General features: G+C 38.9%; 1 long non-coding RNA gene across 1 annotated transcript in view; it reads left to right on the top strand.

Annotated features, from left to right (window-relative positions):
* The first annotated feature begins 1737 nt into the window (after nt 1-1737).
* The window catches only part of LOC134478374 (uncharacterized), a 91209-nt gene continuing 85337 nt past the window's right edge, over nt 1738-7609 (top strand). Inside the window, exon 1 of the long non-coding RNA XR_010051002.1 lies at nt 1738-1841. This is a non-coding gene — a long non-coding RNA (uncharacterized LOC134478374). The remainder of the gene's footprint in view (nt 1842-7609) is intronic.

Genomic DNA, 7609 nt, shown 5'->3' with positions numbered 1-7609 from the left:
ATCCATTGGGAAACTGAAAAGAACTCAAGACTATATATTCCACTATTTAAAGCTGCAGGAAGTTCTTACCTTCAAAAAAAAAAATGCAGTCAACTTTTAAGGTTGTATTAACCAGAATGTTTGTTTATAAACAACTAGACATTTCAGCAGCCAATTCCATTTGTTTGTATTCATTTAAAATTCACAGTATATCTTCTGAATTGTTGACTGCTTCACACACTTTTTCATCTAATTTAAACCTCATTTGACATCTAGGAATTTACTGCTGTGTTTCTGAGGAAATCTAAAAAGGTTAAATAACTGGCAAAAGCCAGGCATTGTAGGCCATAATCGAGCACCTGGGTGGCTGAGGCAGGAGGATCCCTGCTAAAGAAGTCTGCCTCACATAGCAAGACCCTGTTCTCACAAACAAAACACCACTCTGACCTGGATCTCCTGACTATTTCAACTGACTCACTACAACTGTTTCAAGAAATTCTGTAGCAGCTGTAAATTAAAATACTGGCTCCATTTCCCAAAAAAAATTTTTGTTACCTCATGAGCATATCCGGTTACACTATGTACCTCCTTATGTTATTCTGATGCTTGGATCAAAATTTCTTAAGTTCTTACCTCTTCGAGCTGTACAAAAATAGTAAAATATGGAAATATGAAACGGAAAGATTTAAAACATTGGGGAAAACAAGTATCTAAAAAGTCGTATAAAAATGGGCAGAAAAAACACTACGTTCAATTTTATTTGGCACATTTATGTAGCAGCAGTCGTGACGAATTCATTGCTCGCGGAGCTATCTCCCTACAGATACTTCGTACAAAGGAATAAACTAGTAATTGTATTTCAGGATGTGTGTTTACCCTACGTAGTTTCACCAAAATGAGGGAGAATTTCACGACTCGCGCCTTCCATATTTTTACTTCTTACGCCAACAGGTCCGATTTTTATACGTGGTGTCACCAATTTCGATTCGAAGACTGCGTGACTTACCACAAATGGGTCACGACATTCAAGCCCTGGAGCTATTAACTATTAAATCTCCACGATTTGCCCCCGAAGGGCCTGACAAAGTCTCTTCCACTCCAGCCGGGGTGGGCCAAGCCCTAAGAAGCCCCGGAGTTCAGCTGCGTGCTCCTCTCCACCTCACTCGCGACCCCTCCAACTATTCCAGGCTCGGGAGGAGCCTCGGACACCAGCCGAAGGGGCGCCCGGCCACAGCAGGGCCATAGCCCCTTCCCCTCGTCCATCACACGTCGCTTCAGCAAGGTGCACAATCTGCCCCGTCACAAACTCCACCAGCGAACGCCGGGTACGGCCGCGAAGCAGGGCAGCATCCGGTCGCCGGCCACGGCTCCGCGTCCCCGCTCCTCCACCCCACGGCGGGGACGCTGCCTCGCCCCCGCCCCCCTGCGTGTCTCCCCCCTCCCCCACCCGCGGCCTGGCCTCCAACCGACTCCCCGGGACGGAGAAGCCCTCGCCCCGCAGCCTTTATTACCCTTGCTCTCGAGCTGGCACGAAACAAGGCGGGATGCGCTCGCAGCGACCACTCCGTCTCCTTCCTCCTCAGAGTTCTAGGTCTCTGACTGAGGCAGAGTCGTCCGCAGCAAAGCACAATGGCGCCAGTCCCTCTCCCGCATCCGGCGCAGAACCAGCCGCCACCGTTAAGTGCCCCTCCCTTCTTCTCCTCCACCCCGCAACTTCACGGACTTCTTGACTTCTCGCGAGAGTGGCGGCGCTGCAGGGATCCGAGAGCCGCGGCTTGGCTTGACATACCCTGCCGCGGGGTGGTGCTCTGACTGCGGCAACCGTTGACGGGCCGCCCCCGGAAGGCAGCGAGACGCCACGGGTAAGCGGCTGAGGTTGGGCGGCCGCCTTGCTGGCGGCAGAGCCGGCTCGTGTGCGGGCGCTGGGAGCGAGAGAGCCGGCGCGGGCGGCCTGGCCCTGGTTTGTTGGCCGTCTGCGCCCGTGTCATGAGGTTGCTCCTGCCGTCCAGTGTCCGCCCACGGGCGCTCGTCCCTGGGGCAAAACTGTCAGGCCCTCTGCATAGATACTGCCCCTCTTTCATTTTCGTACCCTGTGGAGCTCGGCTAGTGGCGCAGTGAACGTTTATTGAATGAGTAAAGCACTGCCTTTCCCCTTGCCGCCTCTTTGCTGTCCTCTGCCTCCTTGCGTGATTTGACAGCAAGCTCTCCTCTACCTCTAGGGCTCTATTTGCCCAGTAATTCCCTATGATAATTGGCTCTCGTGGTGGGGCTCTTCTACCATCATATCTTTAAAAATATCTTTTAAAATCGTGGTATTAACCTTTCATAGTATAGCTACATATTTGGCAGGGGAAAAAAAGTCACTTATTTTAGAAAAAGGGGTATTGGGGCGTAGATGATTAGATGAAACTTTGAAAACAACTCTCATTGTAAATTAAGATGTACTAATAAGTAAAAGGGAATGAGGGGACAAAAAACACAATTTATGTGAATTTCACCACATTCCAATAAGTGAAATATAATGTTTTAACCTTTTTTTTTTTTTATATCGGGAATAGAACTCAAGACCTTGTGCTTGGCAGGCAGGCGTTGTGCCACTGAGCTATATTCCCCAGAACTATGATGTTTTTTATATACTTGTCATTTCATCCAAAAGAAACAGACTATCATTCTCCCCATTTTACTCTCTTATAGAGTAACAAACTGTGCTTCACTATGATAAATTAAAAAAATTAAAGTCTGATTTAAAGTTGACACAAATTCCAATCTTATAGGATATATAATGAAGATTTAGTGTGCAATATGAGATAAAGTGAACAGATAATTATTTTTGAGGAAATTAATTTGCCTTTTAAAGAAAAATACTTTTTCCAGCCTCACGGGCCATATAGAATGGTGATTATATAAAGGTATCTCACACACAACAAAGAACCACACAGAACTGATTCAAATTCTAGCTCTAAAGTCCAGCCTCTAAAATTGCCTTTACTTTGAACAATTTTTGTTCTGTTTTGTTTTTTTTTTTCTCCTGGCCCTCTATAAGAACAGTTCTTCACCCTTGGTAGACCTGGGTAGGCTTGCTGTGTGTTGCGGTTAATTACAGAATATAAAGCCCATAAGGTTGTTGAGGGGATTGAGTAAAGTGATGCATGAGTCCTTAGAACATAATAAGCATTTTATACTTGTTAGCTATTACATTCCCTGTTCAGACCACCACTGATACCATCTTTCTGGGACTTAATATTACATAGGTCCCTTAAACAGCCTTTCACATTAGTTCTACACAAGAGGAATGACTGTGATGGTACCATTTTCCTGAGCCATGGCAATCAGACCTGGGAGTGGGAACTTGTCTACAGAGCCCCCAAACTTGGCAAGGATGGTGCAGATTTTGAAAGATAATGGCTTTATCCCCTCCCAGCCCTAATGATATTGTCAGAGGTGAGTGTGGCACCAATTTACAGTGCCTATGTTAAACACAGCTTCTGGATTCTAGTTTTATATTGACGCTAGTAAATAGGTAATGGCCATCAATATGTTTCTATTCTTTAAGACTAGTTAATTGTATGTGTGTGTGTTTTAGTGTGCTCTTTGCTTTTAGTTTCCAAGCAATTATTATCAAGTAATTCTTGAGATTTTGCTATGTTAAAGGCATCTTGCTGGAAATTATGGATAGAAATAGATAAAATCATAACTATATTTTCTGAATTAAAAATCACAAAAGTGATTTGACAGACAAGTCAATTTTGAAATCAAAACTATTCTAAACAGTCTAGCCTCCATGACTGCCTTTCATGTACAGAGCTCCTCTACTTGATCTTTCTTTGCTACACTTTCATCATGTGACTGACCGTGGTACTCCTTTCTGTGTAATCTATATTCACCACTTGCCAATAACATTCACATGTCTGTTTTTTAATTTGGCTTCTACTTTAAGTTATGATCTTCTTGACTATTATTGTTTCCTCCTCTTACTTTATAAAACTTGTCTGTCATCTCTCCGTCATTGTATAATCCTTTAGTCTTGTGATTTAACTATTTTCTCTTCTACCTTATCATAGTTTAAGTTCTGTTTCAGATACTGAATTTCAAGAGTCCCTGTATTCTCTTTTTATCATTTTACAATCTAACTTTCAAAGAAGCTTTTTCTTTCTCACAAGGGAAATTGTAGAAATATTCTTTGCTTTTGTAAATATGTTGGATATGCTAAATTCTTGCAAATCATATTTTCTGAAGGGGAAAGCGTTGGTGTCTTAATGTAATTCAGGCTGGCCTTAAAATCACAGTGCCCCTTCCTCACTCTCCCAAGCCCTGGGGGTACAGACATGTACCACCATGCCTGGCTATCATTTTTAATCATAGATTATTTTTTAATATCTTCAGAGACAGAAGAGACAGAAGTGTTTATAGTAAGATCCCTAAGTTGAAAGCAATGTACGCCAATTTCTTTTTACATGGAAACCTTATTAGTCGGTAGAGAAGGGAATGTGGTGTCATCAACTAATTTGCCAACGTGCTGTTTAAATTTATAGGATGCCAGGGGTAGATTGAGGACTCCTATTTCTAAAAAATATATTACCAAATAAAAAACATATATATTGCCTAAATGTCCTTTGTTACACAATTTTGATGAAAGAAATTCTTTTCATGCTAAAAATAATAAACCCCTGTTTAATGATTTTATAAATTTTTACTTTCTCATTAAATTTTCTTATAAGGTGCCACATTTACTAAATGTACATATAAAAAATGTAGGTTGGCTTCTACTGAATTAACATTCAGTCTTCAGGGGCTGGGGATTTAGCTCAGCAGCATAAGCACCTGCCTTGCAATTGGGTGGTCGTGAGTTCGATCCCGGGTACCGATTAAAAAAAAAAACAACTTTCAAACTTCAAAGAAAATAGTTTAAAAATGTATAAAACCATAGAAAAAGAAATGCCATTCTGAACAAAGTGTAGTGACAAGTGCCTGTAATGTCAGCTACTCAGGAGACAGGGACAGGACAATCAAAAGTTTGAGACAATTTAAGGAGACCTTACCTATAAATATGTAAGAGTTGGAGTGGACGTATAGCTCAGTACCAAGCCCCCGAGTTCACTCTCTAACACATATACACACAATAAAGAATACTGTCTGGAAACCCACGCTGGGAAATCTCTCTCACACTAAAGCTTCAGTTTAGATCTCACAAGTACTCGAAAGGTCATTTCTTAATTGCTTTAGAGTATCTCATCTGGCTTGGAGCAATTCTCAATTTAAGGGGCAGGATTCCCATTCCATGTGTGAAATGCCTTTCAAACTGTCTGCAACAGAGTGACTAATAAAAGCAGTTTTATTATTGATAAAACTAGGGCTTAAAAAACTGTGGTACTCAGATCAAATCTGGCTTGGCACTATTATTGTAAATACTTTTACCGGAACACAGTCATACCCATTAGTTTATATATTTTGTGTGTATTAGGGTTCTGCAGAGAAACAGAATAAATTATATACTGTATATTATCTGTGTATCAAGAGATTTATTTTAAAGAATTGTCTAATGTAACTGTAGGGGCTGGCAAGTTTGAAATTTGTAGGGGCGAGTGGCAGACTAGAAATACAGGAATTGATGCTGTAGTTTTAAGATGAAATTTCTTTGCTGGTGAATACACTCATTACATATCACAAACATATACTAATACAAAATAATAAGAATTTGTTCTCTAAGAAACCTTAGTTTATGCTAAGACTGAATGAATAAGAGTCATCCACATATAATTGAGAGTAAACTCCTTTATTTACAGTCAACAAATTGTAAATGTTAACCGTAACTACAAAATACTTTCACACCAACACCTAGATTAATGTTGATACACTATCTGGGTTCTGTATCCTTTTCAAGTTGGCATACAAAGATAACCATCGTCTGTATATTACTGTTTTTTTCCTATAATAGCAGAATTGCATAGTTGTGGCAGAGATATAATAACACAAACATCCTAAAATATTCATTATCTGGTTCTTTACAGAAAATTTCCTGATCTCTGAAGTAAATCATAAACTGACCTCTGTTTTTATAATGGAGTTCAGGCACATATGACTACATATGTACATCCATGAACATATGTGTGCTCACACATATGCATGCACACATGCACACAAAAACTTTACAATATTAAGAAATGTGCTTGGCTTCCCATGTCGGTGGTCACTTCAGACTACATTTTATGAGATTGAAAACAAAACAGGATACTGATAAAAGTTCTTTGTATACTCCTTCTGGAAATTCTTCATCTCCCTTCTTGAAGTTTTTCATGTAAATATTTATATGCAACTCTATAAAAGAGGTTTATATATATATACTGTAGTGACTATTTTAGTGTGGTCATTTTCTTTTTTTGTTCCACTTCCTCCTCACCCCCATTTCCTTTTTAATTTGGCTCTCCTGCCTTTATATAGTGTTTCACTAACATTGATCATAACCCACATCAACAAACCACTGTTTATCCCTTAACTTTTTCTCTGCATGATCACATAATCATAGAAGGACCGTAATTGTAAATATATCTATAAATACTCATGCTTTTAAATATAGACAGTGATTTGCTGTTTACTTTTAAAAGACAGGATAAAATTTAAATATGTGTCTTCAAGGTAGCATATCGAGTGGTAAGAGCATTTGCCTAGCACATATAAGTGGGTTTTATCTCCACCACTGCAAGAAACAAAAAAAGGAAACATTTATCTTTATCTTCTTTTTCTTTTTTTTACTCATAGTACCTCTTCTTGGAAAGCCTATTTATGGTAGTTTTACTCTGTTTTTTAATTTGTAGTGAATATTGCCACTCTTCATGGTGCTTTCTTCCTCTCATATTTACTATCTTTTGCTGTGGAAAGGTGTGTATCTGACTTCTTTTATAACTGCTGCATTTCCATGTTAGTGTTAAAAATCCTTATCCTTGGATTGTATGATGTAGTGTCTTAGATTTTTCTAATTACTTTACACTTGATTTGTTAATCATTTATGTATATGGAATAAAATAATTTGATCAAATTTTATTTTCTTCTCAGTAGGTAGGCAGATATGCCAATAGCATTCATAAATAACCCATTCTTTTCTCCATAATTAGAAAAATCACTTTTGTCATGTTTTGAATTTTTAAATTTATACTGGATTTATTTCTGTATTTTTTATTCTGAAAACTATTTAGCCTTATAAACACTAAATTACTCAGAAAAAGAAATAGTGTATATTCCTTTTTGAATCTTTCTTATATCAATTGTCTACATTTCTGTCATCGTTCTCTTAAAATATAAGGAGTAGTGACTAATTTTTTAGAATCGCCCAGTATATATTTGCCTTATATGCTGCATATTACATTACTAGTGATCTCTGTATTTTCTGCTGTTACTTTAAAACACCTCGTTACTCTTGTATTTCCCAATTTTTAAAATCTCTGTACAGTTATTCATTCATACTATTTAGGTTCTTAAATAACTTTTCTCTATCCCAGAGTAGTCTAAGCTTTTTGCCTTGGAGTTTTGGCTATTCTTGATAGCAAGTCTGCCTTTGTACCATGGACAGTATAGAAGTCATGCAGTTTTTTTTTTTAACCAGGTCATCATTCATGATATGAAATGGTGACATATT

This window comes from Cavia porcellus, unplaced genomic scaffold (genome assembly GCF_034190915.1).
Source record: "Cavia porcellus strain 051 isolate PalLab524CR breed Dunkin Hartley unplaced genomic scaffold, mCavPor4.1 scaffold_12, whole genome shotgun sequence".
Classification (NCBI taxonomy): domain Eukaryota; kingdom Metazoa; phylum Chordata; class Mammalia; order Rodentia; family Caviidae; genus Cavia; species Cavia porcellus.
This window is presented reverse-complemented; position numbering and strand designations above follow the sequence as displayed.